This window comes from Larimichthys crocea, chromosome I (genome assembly GCF_000972845.2).
Source record: "Larimichthys crocea isolate SSNF chromosome I, L_crocea_2.0, whole genome shotgun sequence".
Lineage (NCBI taxonomy): Eukaryota > Metazoa > Chordata > Actinopteri > Sciaenidae > Larimichthys > Larimichthys crocea.
Window position 1 is genome coordinate 39,295,125 of NC_040011.1, and position 21,285 is coordinate 39,316,409.

Genomic DNA, 21,285 nt, shown 5'->3' on the forward strand with positions numbered 1-21,285 from the left:
TGTCAGACACTCAGATGAAGTCTTACGGAAAGATTCGATCTCCCATTTGTGGGTACAGGTTTAAATCCACGTTAATTAAAAAAATGAACACAAAGGCAATGTCCAACATCAAAGGGCTTTTTTTGAATGTCTTTATATGTCCCTCAACCCTTTACCGTTGGATGACAGATTAACGGTAAGTGGTCTTTGCTATTTGATATTTTTAGAACCTGTATATTTCCTAAATCAAAACAATCCCCTCCTCAAATTAATTGCTTCTATCAACTGGTTCAATTCCTGAGCTGCACTGCAAAAGACAAAGTGCCAAGTCAAACATGGTGCCCTGTGCCATCAATCATTGCTCTGTATTAACTACCCCACCTCCCATCGCAAAGAAAACAATTAAAGTTAAACTTGTTGATTTGTTATGGTAGACCATAAATCACGCTGGTATGTGAAACCAGCCATCTCCTGGGGCCCCTTTTCATGTTCCTCGATCAGTGAGCCGAGGTTAGAAAGCACTGCTTTGAACTAGTCCTGTGGTACTCGGTTATTTATTTATTTATTTCCTTGTTTGTTTGGAAGAAAATGATAGTTGCTTCAGTCACATTGAAATATGCCAAATTAAAGCTCCTAACGTGAGCCAAGAAGCTCTGTACGTGTACATACAGATAAAGCGCTTACATTATTTGAAAAGAAAAGAGAAAAACGCTCTTTAGAGGGAGGGAGATACTGAAGTCTTGGAAGATTCAGCTTTTCACTGTGGCTTTATGCTTCTTCTGACTTCAGCACAGCAACGGGAGAGAAATGTTGTCTGTTCACCTCAGCAGGATGTCATTTCCAAACGTGTAGTGACACATTGTTTTCAACAGCCAAAACCATTGCAGCTAATGAGCTGTTCACTTCTCATAATGTTCTTTCAACATTGGCTATTGTTTAGTTTCTTTTGGGTTAGTTTTTTTTTTTTTTTTTTTTTTTCCCCACCATTTCATCAATTCTTGTTTTTGTTTTGACAGTATAAACACAGTGCGAGATTGAGACTTTTCCATCACTCTTGGACACTTCTCAGGAAGTTATTCTGGTCCCGACAGTGCCTTTGTCTGCCAGGGTGAAAAGAGGTGGGCATTGTGATAATGTCTGGACTTTGAACGGCTGACTAGAAATGAGTCACTATTTCCCAGGCTTTGCCTTGAAAGTGTTTACTCCTTGGCTGCTGCTACTCATTGTATACATTTGGACACTGCTGCTCATTGTAGGCATTATTAAGACAGAAAATGAGAGGGAGCCATTAGCTTGCAGCGTAACTGGCAGGCTCGTATTCAGTGACATTCGGGGATCATGCAGAGAGCACAGAGATTCTCTGCATGTTACGGGACAGGAGAGAGAAAGAAGAAGAGAAGAGCCAATTTGATAATGAGATACAGCACAAAGGTTGTCTAAGGCTACTCAGCCTCAGCAGCACACAAGACCTTGTTATTGTCCGGGGCAGGTTAGGGTCAGACAGTCCGGTGTGAAAGTTTTATGGATGGACATTTCTGAAGAATATCAAGCACAGAGCCTGTACGAGTGATGAGGCTGAACACACGTTTCATCAACTGAAGACACATTAAGATCCTCAGGCAGAAGTTTCACCTTTTTAAATTGTTCAACAGATTAAGTTGCCACAATGCTAATGGTTTATCTTTGACGTCAACAGGCAGTTTATGTTGTCTCTAATGGAATTTATTTTTATCCGATAATTGAATAAGAACATCACGCTCATTGCTGGTTTTGTCTGCAAAGCTCTATCTGCTACTCGCGTGGTTAGCGACCGGTGTCTGAAAGAAGCAAATTAAGTTGTTGACACTGGATATTCATTACAGCCAGCAGTTTAAAAAAAAAAAAGAAAAAGAAAAAACGTCACTTGCGTGGTATATAATTGTTTTGCTGCTGTCTATTAGTCACAAGGTTCACATTTGAAATAAATTAGATTCTGTGCATCAAATCTCTTTGTGCTGAGACAAAACAAGATACGAATGTCATATCCATTAAACAGTCATTCATTCTGCTGTTCCACCTAATTGAGAAAGCAGCACTTTTTTTTCCATTTATATCGTCATTTTACAGTGGGCACAATAAATGTGAAATGAAATCTGTTATTCCTGGCAAAGTCTCATCTCTCAAGAAAACATTTTTCATGCTTTACAAGAGGAGAGTACTGTACAGAGAAGTTCACACAGTGTAACAAAGAAAACCCAAGTGAACCGGAGACACAAAGGTCACGGACATGGCAAGAAATCTTCCTGGTATGTAGGGTATATGCACAAAATAATATGAAGTGAAAAATGTTGGAAAATGGAAATCAGTATGAATAACTTTCTCCTATGCAAGAGCAACATCTACAGTAAATCTTGCCAATTTAGCCTGAAGCATTGAGCAGAAACGCAGCATCCATCTAAGCCAACTACCATGGCATGAACACACACATACTGTATAGCTGGATGCCAATAAAGTCACTCTGTGGCTGGTCCTGATTTTTGATTTTTGGCATGTATTCAGAGCTCTGACTCTGCCTGGCAGAGGCAGCTTAGCTAATGAGGTAGCCATGAGAAGTGTAAACGCCTACCTGCTGGCTTCAGAGCCCATCCTTTCAAGTAAAAGGCAGGACAGCTAAAAGCCCTGCTGAAATGCATTTCTTTCAATTAGACTTTGAGAAGCCCAGACTCCCTTCCACTCTGCCTCACTGCTCGTAAGGCTTGGCTAAGAAGGATTTTAAGGTGATATCATGAATAACCACAGGTTTGTTGTTTTCTAGATGACAAACATGACTAAATTTCCGTCTGAGCACTTGGTTTATTCAGCACTTACTCAGTGTTCTGAATGATGAGCAGCTAATAGTATTGGCCTGCCAGCATCACTGCAGTTTTATAAGTTGTACATCAAATGAAGTGCTTCAAATTTTACAGAAAGTGAAATCCAAGCGACCGTCTTTCTTAAAGTTTCAGAGATCTCCACAACCAATTTCGATGAGAAAATATGTTGATATGAAGCGATAAAGCTTTGATTTATGTCGAGACATTGGCACAATCTTTATGTACTTTTGGCTCATTGATTCACTATGCTGCAGGGGTCTGCAGAGAATGTTGACTATTTGGAGCTGCTCAGCACTCCACAATAACAAGGAGTCACTGTGAGATTTGTGCGAACAGTTCTGTTGGTTCTGGCAGTCTGTTTGAGCAGGGCGCATTCAAACAATGTCACCCAGAAGGCTTTTTTGTCTCTGTGCAATCCATAGTTGACAGCATAGGATAGCTGCTGCAATTTCAGTAAAGAGAGAAGGAGCAGGAGGAGCAGGATAGCGGGATGCTGGTCAACCTTTTTAAGGGGGAGCAGGCATATAGCCTCTTATGACAGACGTGGAGTGAACTCAAAGTGGGTAATTTTGCAGCGAGGCTTAGCAAAAACACAAAATAAGTGTGATTAACTTGAAACTTTCAATTTTTCTTGCATGCTTTCTGCCGCACAGGAAATGTGAAGCTGCATGCTTGTGCGCAGCAGAAATATCCCTACTCTCTCTCTCTCTGTGTCTCTCTCTGCCTGTGTGTGAGCTGTAGCTTTTTCTGTTCCATTGGTATTCCACCAGATTCATCACCACGCGATGATGGCGTTCTGCCATCTCCTCTCTAACATAGCTGACAGATAATTCTAAATCACCTCCTGCTTTAGGGACCGGCGGCTGCTGGATTGTTTTTAATCACAGATAATTGATTTTATTTTAACAAAGCATATGAGAGGAGAAATCCTACCACTAATAGATCAAAATGGGAGTGTCGAACAAGAAGACATTCGCTTAAATGTTGTGCCATGACAGATTTCCTGAGAAATATGATTAAAATGCATGAGCCTCTAATTGTAAATATGTAACTTGTTCCTCCTCCGTAGCTTGTGTGATTCAAATGAAGGTTTAAAAATAAGTGGTGAGGGTTAAATCAAAATGTAAAGGTGGTTGAACTTAAAATTGAACGAGCTGTCAAAGACTTCACACAGTGAACAGAATCTGTTCCTTTGCCCTGTATGTGGTTCGATTTATGCAAAATGCATCCCAAACCCCCAGGAGGAATATTTAACAAATGGCCTCTTAGGAACAGGGGTCCCTCTGCTTTTATATTCTCAGAACTGTCATTCATTTAATGAGGAGTTCTGTTGACCTTGGTTGCTCCAGTAATTTCCACTCCAACTTAAATTGCATATAATTGCAGATTATGCTACAAATGAGGACAAGCTGCATTTTGGTAAATGTAATGTTTGCTTTGTGACATTTTGTGTACAAGAGCCTCCTACTCATGAGGCTGGACTTTGGATAAGCTGCTCGGAGCAGAGCGGCTCTGCTACAGATTTATAGAAGAGATTATACTTGTCTGCTGTAGAGTGCCTACCACCTCATACCCATCCCCACCAAATGTGTGTGTTTGTGTGCGTGTGAGATATATTCATAGACACACATGTAGGTGCATGCATATGACTGTATGTGTGAGTGGATTGTAGAATAAATGTATGGCTACAGTTTAGGAGTAACAAATTACTTGTTAGAGTAGAACAATATTTCAAAAACATATTTACAAATTGCCCACCTGTTCCTAGTGTGCCAGGAAGTGAAGTTATGTATTGTTCTTAATACGAAAGCAGATGTGAAGCTGATCTAAACATGTGTTTACTTTCTAGGCAGCATCTTCTGCACAGTTGGTTATGTGAAGTTCATGTTGTGCTTGAAGCTAAAATCCTGTGAAATCATTTTTCATGATGCATACACTCAAACAGAACACATACAGGAATAAATCGTGCTTATCCAACATCTCAGTATGGAGGCTGTTTGAAATGCACTTTGCGAACCGCTAATTTGAACCAATGCTCCCTGGTCTCAGCCCAGAGTGAAGCACAGTGATAACCTGAAAATAATGTCTCAATCCTTTTGTCTAAGCCCCACACCACCATGTGGGTACAAGCCTGTGTATTGGCAGGCGATTCAGGCTTTGACAAAATAATCCCTCTCTGCATGGCAGACATTATCCACCTCTGACGCTTTCACCAGTTGATCCAGATTCTGGGACTCTGCCATGTTAACCACTGTGCAGGATTGCCCCTCTCTCTATTTTCATGTCTCCTTTCTTTTGCAAATTAAGCATTGCATGTGGTTAATGATGATTTGTATTATAACCGATGAATATTCCTTTTCTTTCTTGTTTCTCTTGTGGAAATAGATTGATGATCAAATCACCAGATACAGATTTGTGAAAACATCTCATTAGTTAAGTGACGGGCCTGTAGTGAGTTTTTCTAAATTAGCAGAGGAGTTAAGTGTCTGAATATTTTGTCTTGTTCTAAATTACATGAACTGTTGTATACATTATAAATTATCCTCCTAACTGGACCCCAAATATCTGATATTAAAGCTCTCTCTTTAGAGTGCTGAAACTATGTAAGATAATTGGATAAAATTACCATCAACCCTTGTTCTAACAAATCTAATCATTTAAACACATCAAAGTGAAATTCTCTAATCAACAGCAATCAACAGTTGGTTAATCATTAAAAATGACCCCAATGCAAAGATTGTCTTTAAGAACAGCATTGTTAAACTACTGGTGTTGCTCACCACAAAACTCAAGCAAGTTACAGTAAATATATTTTAGCAATCATTCAAATAAAGAAAGATAAATATTTAAAATTTTAATGCTTAAACTGTGGCACTCTGCCTCCTTTTGTCATTACTCGATAAATGGCCAAACAACTGCAAAATATTAAATATAGCAAATGCTGCTGCACAGCTTCCAAGCTTTGTTGGGGCACATTAATTAGATGTGGCAAAGCATGCTGGGTAGATCTAGCACTTATGGTTATAATAAATAGTATAACCTAATTTTCTTGTATCAGCTAAAAGAGCTTATCTGTTCCAGAGTAAAAATAAAATATGTTACAATAGATTTCAGAGTGCTGTTTGTTCAATGATCTGGTCCAGCTGCTGAAAACACCTGCTCAAGTGTCATAATTATGACTTGGAAAGCTTTGATATATCCGACCTGCCACTTTATATTAAGTGCCTGAAAACCAAACAAATATGGACGCCTCATATCAGCCTCAGTCATTCAGTGTAATTAAACCCAAATGCAAAAGATATGGTGTTGTGTTATATAATTATTTCAATCCTCAAAGGACCAACTGAGCCTCTAGATAGTTAGCTGAATCAGACAGCTGACAACTTGTTGGGTTTTTCTTTTCTTTTTCTTTTTTTTTGTAGTGATACTTCATGTTGAGTCATACCAACTGGTTGCTCTGTCAGAGTGGTTATCTAGCTCTCAGGGCTGCCACAGTGAAGCAAAGTTATTGTCACTTATGGAGGGCACTGAAAGACGGACACTCGGTCAATCTGTATGTGTAGCCAGTCAGTCAGTGTAACTGTATCTCCATCTCATTAAACAGACAGGCGACAGATTACCCCCACCGACACTGGAAAGAATGGACGTTGTATCCGTGATGTAACCCACAGAAGGTTTCTGAGGAGCCGTCTTAAAGCTCAGAATGTGGTGGCCATGTTGGCATTCCTGTTTCTCCTGCCTCCCGACTAATCAAAGACCTGCTGTGACAGCATTTACCTGTCAATCAAAGCGACCACGCTGTTAATTATGCATAACGTTAAACCTTAACATAATTTGAATCAGCCTCAGTACAGTTGTCATGAATGGGGAAATGAGCTAGAGATTTTGATAAAGATGGAGAAACTGCAGGTTTTGGCACTTGGCTTCTTTCATCTTCTGTGTTGTCAGTTAATTGTATTCAATTATGAATGTAAATGAACCTATAATTGATTAATAATTCACATTTACATATTTTAGAAATGTAGATTTGTATGTTGTTTTGTGAATCCTGGTGAAATTAAACTTGAAGAAGACATTTAAAATTGATTATCTGTGCGTTCTCCGGGCGGGAAGCCATAAGCTATGAAAGTGATATGATATAACTCAGTCATTAAGAAATGGCTGCTTCATGCAACATATCTCCTTGGTCTGCCCCCTCAGTGGTAATTTCCTCAGTCAAGGTCATGGCCGTCAGCCATCAAGCAGCCATCGGTCATTTCCTGACAAAGTAATACATATAAGGGCTAATCATTAATTACCATTTCTTAACATGGTGCGCTTTTTTATTATAATTTGTGACAAAGGAGAAATCAGTAATGTTTTAATGAAATAAATTGGGTGCTGTAGGTATGGCTGATAGTTCACTTACATAAAGAAAAGTCACATCAAACTTGAAAGTGGCTGTACTTATCCACAGGCAAAGTAATTGAATATGATTTACCCAATCTATCCCAGCATTTTGCTGTTCTTTCACTTAATCCCTGGAGTGCAGATGTTGTCAACTCGATTACAACTCCTGGCATGAATGAATACACTTGGCACTGTGACATTTTTTAGATAAATATCTGTCTACTTGAGAAGACACTTTTAAGCCTGAAGCTCCACAAGATTAACTGACTGGGCAATTGTTTGTGAATCTACAAATGATCTAAAACATAAGCAAAAATGATTAAACATTTCCGTTGTTTTCTCGTCCTACAAAGAGAGAGGTGGATTCATTCTTTAATATCCCTCAAAACATACAGCACATTTCATATTTCTGACAAAATATCCCTCAAAACATACAGCACATTTCATATTTCTGACAACTTAACATAAATGTATTCCCTTAATTTGATGGCCAATTATCTTTTCAGAGCTGCCCAAGGATTAAACACGTTGAACGAACAAGAATCTGTGGAATGACTGATGAGCTGACGTCAAACTCACTTTCGCTGGCTGGGAAATCACAGGAGAGAAAAAAAAAATCCTGTGTCATCAGAGTCCCATTATAATTTTTTTTTTTCATCTAACAGCAACCCGATAATGTTCTTATATAGACAGACATACTAAATCTACCCTGTTGCAATATGGAAATGCAATGAATGAGAAATAGGTTCAACAGGAAGAAGGTCAAACTGTTTATGCCGTAATGCTAATGTATGTACATTTTATTTCATGTGGACATGAAGGGGGAGAGGTGCGCTGCGTATCGATTTTAAAAATCCAGAACAAAAAGTGTCAGACAGACAACAGAAATGAGCATGTGGGATGGAGGAGAAAGAGGGAGTGAAAATGGTTGTCCACCAAAAGTGAAATATTAGAGCAAGAGGAGGAAGAACTTGAGGAGAGAGGGTGTGTGTGTGTCTGAGAGAGAGAGAGAGAGAGAGCAAGGAGGAGAAGCAGTGATGAGAGAGCGCATTAGTACAAGAAAGAGAGAGAGGAAGAGTGAGGAGTGATAGAATCACAGAACAAAAGGAAGACAGAAAATGGGGAGGGAAAACTGAGAAACGGTAGAGATGGAGGGAAGAGAGCGGTGGACGAAGGGGGAAAGTGCTAGAGTGCCCCCCACAGGCCTGCTGATGTATCTCCATAGCAACACATGCTGATCCATGTATCATTGTAATGCATCACATGTGTAAATGGAAACATTACACAATGCTCACCTGGATGGTTGCAGTCATTTCTTAATCAGATTAGTGCTGTGAATTAAATTAATGCGATCTCTTTTTCATTCTTCAGGTAAAATATTTTGACTTCTTCAAATATATGTGCAGCCAGAGAGGATGGGCAGCAGGCGACGTCTGACAGGCTGCTGACACAAACTGCAAAACAGTTGCCATGCAGAAACCCAAAGGCTTACCTTGCTGCTAAATTCATGTGAAAAAGGAAACTCCACATCCCAAGGTCAATCAGCTCATCACATCCTACTTGTGTTACCATGAGAACAAGAGGCCGGGCAAGTCTCATTTATATTCACAGTCACACAGATGTACATTTGCAATGGCAATTAAATGCCATTTTGCCTTTGTAGGCAGGAAAAAAAACAGCGACATGGTGATCACAAAACCATAGCAATGTATCTGCAATAAATTCTGATTTCAGTTTAAGTAACTTGGCTTTTTCGTAGATTCTCCATGCAACCCTCTGAAAAACCCATTTGACTTGTTGTTATAATGTGCAAGTTTTATTATTGCTATTCATCCACCAAAAATCACCTTCAAATTGAAAGTGAGTGTTAAAATGCAGAGAGCACATATTAAATAATTTCATGAGTGAACTGGATTGAATCAAGCTAAAAAGGAAAGGAGGTTCTCCTTTGAGTGTGGAAGCAGTAAGTGCCCTCCAACTCTCTCCTCCTCCTCATCAGAGAAGTCTACTCATCACACTTGCTGGAAAAAGTGAATAAAGGGACAGTAAGGTCCAAACCTGAGGGTTCAGTCGGTGGCAGAAACACAAACACACTCCTGTGTGTGTGTGTGTGCTGCTGTCTCAACTTGTAACTGTGAAGGAGCTGGCCCAGGAGCTGGAAGACCTTCAGGGAGGGAGGGAAAAAAAAGAGATTTGAAAGAGAGACGGGTGAAGAATATGATGAAAGGCTGATGAGACATAAAGGTGAAGGTTACAGGGACACATTCGCCTCTTTTAACATTTACATTTTCCTCACCTCATTTTAAAATTTCTCTTGCCATATGCCGCCGCCGCTGCTGCTGTGGAGGTCAAAAAATTATGATACAAGCAAGTTTATAATGCTCAATTCAGTGGACTGATTTGAAGGGTCAGGTGTTTCATGACTAAACATGCTGAGGCTCTCTATAAATAGTGCCGAGCAAATGCTCATAATGGCCTTGGAGAGCTGGGGAAGCATGACTGACATTTAGCATGTCCATATATAACAGAAAACTCAGACCTGCCCCCCAAGTTGTCCCGTAGGTAGCGTGGCAGAGTACTTATTGATCTGCAATTGCCTCATAAAGGCATTTCTCAGCAAATAAGAAACAAGGCGTATATGGCCATGCATTTATTCATTGTCCACATGACCCAACTTACCCAGAGAGGAGTGAGAAAGGAGAAAGTAGATAGGAAGTTGTTATGTGTACTTGACATCTTGAGTGTTGATCTTCTATAATGTAGCATCTGCAAGTGACCTCTGCTCTTATTGCGCAGAGTTGAAAAGCGAGACCTCCAACAGACCTGACTATCACTTCACTATGTCATTTCAGGAGTTTTTGTGGACACATTTTAGTGAGGAATTACTTTTGTGGAGTTATTACTATGGCATTAAAGTGTGTCCTCTACATTATCTAATATTAGATGTAGACATGAGCAGGGCTACAGCATCATGAATAGTTTATAATGTTTGAACTGTTTCAAATTACAGTTAGTCAAAATAGTGAAAGAAAAATATTTTAGGTTTCTGTAAAATAATAATTAATAATATTTCAAAGCCAGTTGTGTTATGTTAAGCGTCTATGCGGTTTGCTTTCTTCTACAGTTCAAGGTAATAAGCTAACAAGGCCACAGAAAACTAGCGTGCTGATGCCTTTGGCTGTGTCTATCGATCACATGACCCTCACCAGGTCAGGTCGTATCAGTCAGATAAGAGTCTGTTACTTTACTCATGAAGCCTCTAATCGAGGAGCATATTATTACGTTTAATGCACCAAATCAACAATGTTATTGTTTTTCCCACAATGACTGTGAGTCTGGCAGCTTAGCATGATTGATAAGCATGTACAAGCATCATTTAACTTTAAAGCACCAATGCATTAAAACATCCAATCAATCATCAGTAATAATGAGAAGAAAAATAAATTGAGTTTTAAAGTAGCTGCTCCTTCACAACCTAATGATTAACTTTGCAAAAATGGCACATCCAATGCCTGTGCTTCGGTTGCCCCCGGCAAGGACTTGACAACAATAGTCCACCTGGTCTCTGCCATTGCAGCTCAATGTAATCAAACGCTGTGTGCTCAGAAAATGCAGACATGTTAAAATCTGAAAGGATGACATTAAGGATGAGAGATGAACAGGATGACAGAGGGCTGTGTGAGACAATAAAATCAAGGCCATCCAAGAACCAAGATGGATTGATGAGTCCATTGAGTGAAGATGGCAGGCAGCCAGCTAGCACAGAGGTCAGTGCAGAAGGATATCTCTTGGAAGAAATGATGCATTTAAGAGGGCCAAGGCTGCCAGGGTGGGCTCACTGGCGGGGAGAGGAAGAGGGAGATATGAAGTGAGCGATGGATGAGGAGGCAGGGAGAGGAGGCTGGTATGTAGATGAAGTGGGGACGTGAGAAATATTTAAAATGAGAAAGAGAAATGATGGAGAAAGAAAGATCTATTAAGCCGGATACAGGTAGGTGGACAATAGGAGGGGAAATATGGAAGCAGGAGTGTGGGAAAAATGGGGTAAGGAGGGGTTAGAAGTGGAAGACAAAAGGTGACAAGTGGAGAAAACATGATGTGATTAGCCATTTCAATTAAAGCACGAAGCATTAATGACAAATTTGCCACATTATCTGTAACAATGTTGGAGGATAAAAAACAATAAGGATCCATCCAGCATGTGAACTCATACTGTGCTGGAGAGGATCCCTCTTTCTACAGAGACACAAGGTTTCATGCCACAGCGTGGGCCAAAAACATTATGCCTAGGGAGACTGGTTTTATTAATCAAACTGATTATTCAGTGAGTCAGGCACTCGCACAAACAAGGAAAAATAATGGGTTTGAGCCTTAGCCACCAAAAATGAAAAATATCACCCATCTGCCCATTGTGATTTGCTGCGATGGATCTGGCTAAGTGTCTGCTAACACCCTGGCTTGCTAATTGAGTTAGGTTTATAACGGTGAGGTCCACAATGAAATTTATGGAAGCCATCTGCCACATAAATAAACAATGCCAATGGAGATGAAGTGAATCAGTCAGAAGTTAACTGTCTGACTTTTCAAAAGGTCTCAGCTTCAGTCACTGTTTGGCATGCCGTCTCGAGACCCTGCCTTTATTCCCTCCACTCTCCGCTCGTTTCAAATTCCCCTCTTGACATTACCCCTTAGCCCGAGGGCTGCGGAAATCCATGCTGTAATGTGAACAGCAGCAGAGGTCTCCCTTCATCATATCTCTCCCCTCACTTTTCTGAGGAGATAAATGCTGCACGAGCTATTACTCGACTATGGCTGATTGATATCTTCCGTTAGAGGACCTAAATTCCAAGGTTACCAGGCTAATAAGCGGAGCAGCGGGTGGTAAAATAGAAAGCTTTCATAGATGTGTTATAATGGTGATTTAATAAACTTGTTGCAATAAATCCAACGCACACCTGATGAGGGGCAGTTGCATCAAATTGCGGCATGAATAAGTTTACCGGAAGGGTTTCATCAAAACCTCAAATCAGAGAGGTAGACATAAAAAGCTTAACTCTTCTTTTAACTTGCCATGATAATGTTTGAAGTGTCAGCTCAATGCATTTCTCTCTATTTAGAAATGCAGTCAAAGAATGAAATGAATCCCCTTAAGATGTCCCTAAGGGAAGTTCTTTCATTTTTTTTCCCTCTTCCATCTGTCAAAATCATACTCTCACTCCAATACACAGCCTGCGGAGTATATAAAATGGGAAGGTTGTCGTAAATGTATATTAAGCTTTTTAGAAGCACAGTTGACAACTACCAAGGGCTAAATCGCTCAGTTGAAGCAGAACCTGTTCCCAGGCAAGACGTAACATCCCCATAATCCAGGTCATATATAGAGAGCTTGCTAACCCACAGGAGCATCATACATACATGCATGTGCACACAGCGTGCACCTATTAGGATAAAGAGTGTTTCCTCTCAGGCAAATAACTGGGCGAGTTAAAGTGGCAAATGATCCTCTAAGAGATACAAATATAAAAATCAGGGAAGATTTTCCCTTACCAAGAACATACAGAGTGTAGGAGATCAAAAGAAAATGAACTTCATCTAGTTAAAATGCAGTGTTTCCAATGTGATGAATTTCTGATTTTCTGACTGTGGGCTAGACAAAACAACACATCTGAAGATGTCACCGCAGGCTCTGATGGGAATTTTTTTGTCTTATTACTGAAAAAGGATGGAAAGAATAGCCCTGGTTTCAAACATTTCTCTACTTCTCATGGGAGGATTGCAATAGTGAGACTTGAGTTGGGTCTCTGTTGCTGACCTTTTGTTGCTGCAGGTGCTCTGCTGTTCTTAGATGTTCACTGCAAGCCAGCAATGTCATTTTGTATGACTCGCCAGGCAAGTCGCACTAGTAAGTTTAGGCAGTTTGTGCTCAGGTTGTTACTTCAACCTCTCTTCGTTGGGCACACTCTCCGTCTGCCCGGTCTGTGTCAGCTTGGCAAATGTCCAACAAGCTGTGGGTAACCCCTGCTTTCACTGACACTGCATCCACATGGGGGAAAGAAATACCTACAGCAGTGCTTTGATAGTCTTTCTAAAGCGCTGAACAGCACAGCTGGCTTTCTCTGGATGAGAGGTATGAGTGTGGTGGTGCACAAAGAGTTAGCTCCCCTTGTAGTGAATGTTGGACACGTTAGACTCACCTCTTTTGACCACAGTAGCCTCTGTGCAGTTGTCAGCCTGCTTTCACTGTGACAGCTAAGTCCTATCCAAATTCAGCTGACAGGCCTGCTTGCATCAGGTTGTGATCCCTTTGACAAGGGAGCTTTAACCCACCTCGTTTAAAGAAACGTTGACTCCAGATAAGTTGCAGATGGCAGCTCAGCCCCCATCTTTCTCATTGTGCTGCAGAGGTAAGAATTCCCTCAAGGTAGCTTGGCCTGTTGCCCCGTCCGGCACAGCAGCAAACTCTGATTGTGCTTACTTCCACCCCTCGTATAGCTTCACTCTTTGTTGAACTCTGCAAAATTTCAACTTTTACTGATAAGCTGAACTGCTGTTACTGTGAGTACCGAGTTCCTACTATATTTCTTGCCCTTTCAGTTCATGGAGTTGGATTTATTCGGTAGTCATTTTACCAACCTGTCAACTCTTATAACACCTGCCAACGTCACAGCTAAAGACCTACTATTTTCTGATTTACTCAGTCCGGCATCACCACATCCATCTTCACATACAAGTTGCGTGGTATGTAAAATATTCACATGCTGTACTTAGTGAAAGTACCAATACAACAGTGTTAAACACTGCATTGCAAGTAAAAAAAGCATTTCACCTCTTTGGGTCTCAAACAGTTAATTAAATAAAACCATCAGATAAGTTAAGATACCTGAAATATGACAGTGGGCTCCAACCAGCCACTGCTTATGTGTGTTGTATTGTATTTTAAGTATTATGTGTTTATATTAAATCTTAAGCTGATAAGTAACTATAGTTGTCTAGGCGGATGTAGAAAGTGCCATAACAAAGAAATACCCAAATAAAGAACCTAATAAGTCTCTGTGTGAATGTTCTTTTTCTTTTTTTTTCTTTTTTGTCTACATGGATGATTCAAATGAATATTTATAGATAATAGCACAATTAGGTGATTATAATTTCAAAACCGGAGCCATTAATAGGAATGTTAAATCCCAGATTAGAATTTATCTCACTTGCTATGATCCATTATTATTATCTGTATTTTCTATTTAGCTTATCTATACTCTTTGATTACTGTTCCCTATAAGGCTACGCCCGGCTATTACTGTAGCACTAACCTCTTGTCTATTAAATTCCAAATAACAGGACTATAATTTGCCCACATATTTACATACTATTAGCAAATTTATGATAGGAAATAATTGATCTAAAATTACGCTTCACCGGCTTTTTTCCCATTTACTATCACACTTCATTCAACAGCCATCTGTGTTTACTTCATTGGTATTGATGGATTGTCACCAGGGCGCACCCTGGATGAAAGGCACATATTGGTTGACAGCAGTTCAGTGTTATCCTACTCCCTCGGGATCTGCCCTTATTGGTAGACGCACAATATGAGCCCCCTTTTGAACTACTGGATCCCAGCAGGTCTGCTTATGGTGTTTTCAACTGCCCTGTTCTTGGCTCTCTGCTTTACCAAGATAATATTTGCTTTCATGCACTGTTGGCTCATACCTTCTGTACCAGTGCGCAGCTGGAGTAAATGTTATATTATACTCTAAATATGTGTGTATTCATCAGGTTCTTAACCAGTCTGAGAAAGCTGCTGCTTTTTATGTAAATGTCTCTTTCCCTCTTGCGTTTTTTAAAGAGCAAAGGGGGCTGACTGCCTTGCATACATGACGCATAGTGTATTTAGGGCACAAACTTTGACTCATGCAATCAGCTGTTTGCTTGCTTTTTAACTCAGTTCAGGGAAAGCACTGTCGAAACAGTCTTTTTTCCCTTTGTATGGTGCATGTTATTACCACAGCTTTTACTGCTAGGAGGGATGATTGCCTGGCAACACTCACATTCGCTCTCACAGGAGTAAAACTGCATCTTGGAATTATTTAAATGACTTTCATTGAGAGATGCCATTGATGATAACTGTGTTTCACCCTAACACATTAATTAGATACTAGCATGCGAATGTGCGAGGCTCCCATTACCCATCCTCTCTTCTCACAGCTGAACTGCCAGGGTTTGTCAGGGTGTTACTTCATCCTTCACACAGTTGGCGTTACACCGGATGAATCGACCAAAGTGGAACGCGAGCTTATCTACATAACGCCACTTTCCGGAGTGAAAGAAGTGAGATGAAACAACAGTTGGCCCCCTGCCATCCCTCAGGACTTGGTGAAGTGCAGAATCAAATTCTGGGAGTAAACATGTAACGTGAAATAATTATTCACCGCAGAGAGACAGGACCTTCCCCTGACACACAACTACTTATCAGTCCGGAAGATGTGCACCTTTCACGCCGAACTTAAATCATCTGGGACATAAAAATGCCTCATGATTTAACCCGCACCTTGTATCTGTCCTACAGCAAACCGGCATTGTACTGCTTTATACTGTAAATAACCTCATGTGGGAACAGTAAAACAAAAATATCTTGTACAAGCAATAATGTAAAAAGATAAATGGATTGTGTTAAAGTAACCCTATAAGATAAAATAAAACTATAAGACAGTTTCTGGCCCATTCCAAAGCATTTATTTGACGTTGAAGCGCAGTAGTCAGGCTGTATCAGGTTTTCAAGGATTATTAGGTGAGTTTGTGCTGTCAGGGATGTTCTGTTGTAGATGGTCTGTTTTACTCAGGGACCAAGTAGCCTATCAATCTAATACTTTAGAGTCATCAGTACTTTAGACCTTGGTGTGCTCTGCAGCTGAAAAGAATGGACTCTCTTTTCCACAAGCTAAATCATAATAATGCTTTTGGTTTTGTATTAGTTCACTGTCAGTTAATATGTTTCCGGACATGTAACGTGCTGCTTTGTCAGATGTTTTCCATCCCATTTTAGCCACTGTTGAAGAACTCTTTTTTTTTTTTGCACGAATGTCATGCATCGCTTAGTGTCATTATTTCTGTGCTACTGTTGAGAGAAGCTTAACACTTGTGTTTTCTGCTGTAGAATCTGTTTACCGTTGGATCTGAAATAAATATTTCCTTTGAAATGCAAATCCTGGGACGCACAAAAGATTTTTTAGAAGTGTATCGCCATATTTTCAGCCACACTCTTCTTCTTCTTGGAGCATGTTGTGTGTGTGTGTGTCCTGAGCTTAAACATGGGTGTGAGAAGAAGATACTGCTATCATTGATGATGTCAGGCGGTTTTGCTCCGAGGAAAAGCTATTTGAAAGAGTATCTCATGATTTTTTTCTAGCATTTTTTTGACCGCTTCCTCAAAAACAGAGCATTTGCATCATTATTGCAAGTGAGAATAATGAATAAATTATGCTCAGCGGTATAGTAAACAAATGCAAAAGTGTGTTTTCAGTTGTATAATGAGGGTCCACTGTTCAGAGTGAAGGATCCTTGCATAGATTTAGCAGATTATTGACACTTTTGATCTTCCAACTGAGCTTTGAGCTTGAATCTCTTTGTACAATGACACTTAAGAACCTTTTCATCTTCTTTGCCAGCACTTTCTGACGCCTTTTTGAGAGGTATAAGGATCATTTAAGCATTAATCAGAAGAGCTCCTGATCAATTGTGAGTGAAATGTAATAAAACATGCATAAATGTGGTAAGGGTTTGCTCACATTGGCTACTGCACTTTGTATCTCCCTGCAGATTGATTTCTCTGCCATGCAGCAGCAGAGAAGTCAACTAAATATGTAATATGCTGGTTATCTGCACAAGCTCAGGAAATTACAAATGGATATTTAATGAACTGGTTGGACTTCGATATATCACTTCAACATGTGCACATATGTGGGAGGAATAAATGGATGTAGAAGGAAAATCCTTTGGTCAAGAAATAGATGTGCTTTATCTTATCACCAGATTCTTAAATTAGACCATTCAGTCTATAATGTCAACTCCTACGAAGTAATTTTATGTAAAAGCAAAGTACTTCATATCTTGCCAGGCATTACCAAGTAGGGTGAAATTAATGTGATGGTACAGAATGTATGCAGAGATAAAAAAGATCAGATTGCCTGTTTGTTGCAGGATATTACAGACATGTATGTGCTCTACATCGTAATAAACCCATTTTCACATACTGGAGCCTAAATTTAGAATCATCGTAGCTTGAGGCGAGACAGTCGAGGTTCTCTTGAAAATGTCAGCGACAGCTCTGAGGACTGGTAGCAACAATGACAGCTGACAATGAATGGGTAGCTGACATTGTGCACAAAATGCCAGTATCACATATTGTGATGATGCAAAATGAGATAAATAAACTATGATTCATCGTCGTAAATCTCTATTTCACTTGTTTGTGCTCCAGTTTTTCCTCTCAATGATGTGGCAGCTTAGTGGCAGGTTTTAGTGTCTTGCATCATGTACATAAACATTGATTTCTTGTCTAACATTACAATTATAACACATTTTTGTTTCAGCACAGCTATATGTTGAGCTGCATTACTGTAGTTGAATGGATGGCAGCATTTAGGGACGTCGAAAGCAAGTCTATGTGAAGGAACGGCAACATAAGGCCAGAAAATATTAATGCTCCTGCTTCATGTACACATAATGTACATTTCACTACTTGAACAAAATATTCCTGCTTAAACTCACTAAGACACTAAGTCTGATTTATGAATCATACAACTTCTGCCACTAGATGCTGTAACTCTCTGAAGATGCAGTTCTCCGTTATAAGCATGAAAGTCTATGGTCCACACTCTTTCCCTGGCAAAGGTCCTATAGAAAACAAAAATATCAAAGACAGACCCAGGCGTTTTGTGAATTCCTCCTCCACACTCAAGTGCTTTCCCTTGTTGCTGAATAGAAATGCTTTTGATCTGAAACTTGGGGCCGCTGTGTTCTCAGATGACAATGAATATTACATGGAAACAGCCTTGAGATGCAATTCGGCTTCCTGTCCTCTACAATGATGTAGCGTTTGTCAACAGAAGCCTAGAACCGGAGCCTCAGACTTTCACAGGATTAGTACCGCAAAGAGTTTAACTAGCCTCCGTGACAGCTGTCGTCAGCTAATTGAATTCTGTAATTCATCATTCATTCTTGTTTACTGCCAGCACAACAGGTGACAGGCTGATGAGACATCTCCGAAGAATTAAATGATGAATGAAACCTACTGTGACTATCAGTGTGTGTCGCGGGCTCCCTACCTACCAAATGACAGGATATCTGTGTATTTGGTTATATCAAAGTCAAAATGCTAGTTTCAAGTGAAATCTCACAAATCTTTTGAACCTGGTAAACACCCAATCATTCGCTCTCACTGCAGTGCTCCATTATCTCTCGTACTGCAAGAGAAAAAAGGTTAAGGAGGAAGAAATAACCATTATGAATTGCAATTACAAGTTGCTCAGGGGTCCAAACACCCACGTTGTGCATTACATCGGGCCAAATTTTCTTTAGCCATAGTGAGTGGTTGCTCATACATATTGCACTAAAGAGAGATTATGTCAGTTCATTTCCACCAGGCTCTCTTTTTTTTTTTTTTTTTTTTTGCATTAAGTGTAACTCTCAAAAATTGATGCACCTGGAATCCGGCCAAATCCAACCCACCCAAAAGAAAATCATTTAATTTCATTATAGTTCTACAGTTTAGCGTTTACTCTGAGCTAATTATTAAGAGATATGACATGGAGAGGGACTCTGCCATACACAATGTTTGTTTTTTTCACACAGAAGTACAAAGCTGTAAAGATGGTTAGTTTGTGTCGCCTAGCTGCCAGCTGTCTGATTGGTTGCTAGGTTACAAATATGAATTGGAAAATAAGGTGGAATGACACTTGTGTAACACTATACTGACGTATATTGGCATTTGTTCAAATGGCTGTGACAGATGAGCTAACCGCTGTCAGGGAACAATGACAGTGTGAGTAGGTTGTAAAGAAAATATCGAATGTCCACTTTAACTTCTCAATCCTGCGTGTTCATGATCCTCCTGCCTTTATGTTTACTTTTAACTGAAGCTAGAAAGATACACTTCTTGCATCTTGGAAGTGTCTGCAGATGCAGTGGCACCTGATTACTTTCATCAACTCTTCATTAGTTATGCCTTAATCACAGATCATAGCAGCTGATGCACCTGGGAGCGAAATGGTCTTAATATGGCCGCTGGCAGAGAAGAGCTCTCCAGCTGTTTGCTGCTCTCCAAAGCTGTCAGCCCTCATTTGAGCCAATTGCCCTGTGGAACTCAATAATCAAACCTGTAATAACCTCACACAACCTCGAATGCGCCTGTGTGCAGGGCCAGCCGCTGCACATCCCATTTCTCTCTCTCTCTCTTTCTCTCTTCATCTCTTCCTTTGGCCCAAATCTGCTGCTGTTGTGCAGGTCTGTGTGCAAATGGGGAAATATGATTCATTTCTGGCTATTGGTCTTCAAAATATGCCCACTAAGACTACATTTTTCAAATGAGCTCATTTGGCTCGGCCTTGTTGTAAAGCGTCTTTCTATTTCTTTTCAAATTAAGCAAAAATATAAAAACGGAGATCTGACTTTAGTGATTAAATGCCTCTATAATAATTTCTACGCTTTCTATATCTTGAATTGCTTCGTCACAGGCCAAAAGCTACCCTTTAGCTACCTTGTATGGAGGAAAATAAATCATTTATTTTACATAAAATGTAACATTAACTTGAGTCTTCCACAGCAGTACAAAATGGGAACACTTATATGCTGATTGGTATCCATCTTCTCAAAATAATTTGCGTAAATCATGCATTAAAAACATCTTCACACTGGCGTTCCAGTAAAACTTTACCCATCAACCTCAAAACAGATGATATAGTGTGCAATACTTTTGACTGATTTCTTCAGTTAGTGAAGAGAGTCAGAAAGTTTCATATAAAGTATGAGAGTTTATAAATTGCGTAGAAGACCTAACTGTATTCTTGAATTCAGCTTTCAGAGGCCCACAGTCTCCTTCATGGCATGACTCTATAACCTAGAGGCACCGCCTGACTTGTCCGGTGGCTTTCGTATTGAAACGACTTTAAAGCTTAACTTTTCTGGACAGCTTCCCTTTTCTACTTTACCTAACAAGGTAGGTATTCCATTTCACATGGGAGCTTTCAGATACGTTTTAGTCTCTATGGTGTGATGAGGTGCCAAAACTACCAGGGGAAGGCAACTCTGTGGAGAGTCTGTCAGCGTACTAAGGATCAAAGCCATTTGCAAAGAGCACACACACACACACATCAAACACTGCTGCGCAACGTGTTACCTAGCAACCTCAGACCAGGTGTTGCCGAGAGTAGGAAATATTAAAGCCCACATTCTTCCTGTTTTCTGCAAATACAATTTTAAAGGAAATCGATAAAGCCGTGAATGTGTACTGCATGCGAGAAGAGTGGAGAGTCTTTTTTCTCTCTCTCTCTCTCTCTCTCTCTGTCTCTGTCTCTGTCTCTCTCTTCCCTGCACTACAGCAGACAACAGGGGCGCGAGAAAGATAAGAGTGTAATATCAAAACCTGAGGCGGGAGGAGGAAAGAAAATATGAAAGAGTGACGCATATCCTCTGATGGATCTCACTAATAATGCCCATATCCTGTCCATATAAGGAAATGCACACAGAAGTGAGAAACGGAAAACATGGACAGACACACATCTGAACAAAGAGACGAGTGTGATATGTTGATGCTAGAAAAAGGCCCAATTCCACTGAGTGGCCGTGTCAGAATGGAGTTAGGTAATTACGTGTGATGCAGCAGAGTACTGAAAGGGAACGCTTTGAGCGCTAAGGTGAGGCAACTGGGTCCTCGTGCATTACAGTCAGCCCTTTATCATGATTAGAACACAGCTGTCATATTAGGAGGAAATTAAGCAGTGCTATAGTTTAACTGAGGCTGACCGGGGGGGGGCATCTGAGCCTTCTGTTACTGGCAACAACTGTATCAAAC

At 40.2% G+C, this 21,285-nt stretch overlaps 1 long non-coding RNA gene across 3 annotated transcripts in view; it reads left to right on the forward strand.

The window, feature by feature from the left end:
- LOC113746858 (uncharacterized) overlaps positions 1–21,285 on the forward strand; it is a 193,449-nt gene that overhangs the window by 163,435 nt on the left and 8,729 nt on the right. For all 3 annotated transcript variants that reach the window (XR_003463197.1, XR_003463200.1, XR_003463198.1), the window contains one exon: positions 8,592–8,756. This is a non-coding gene — a long non-coding RNA (uncharacterized LOC113746858). The remainder of the gene's footprint in view (positions 1–8,591; positions 8,757–21,285) is intronic.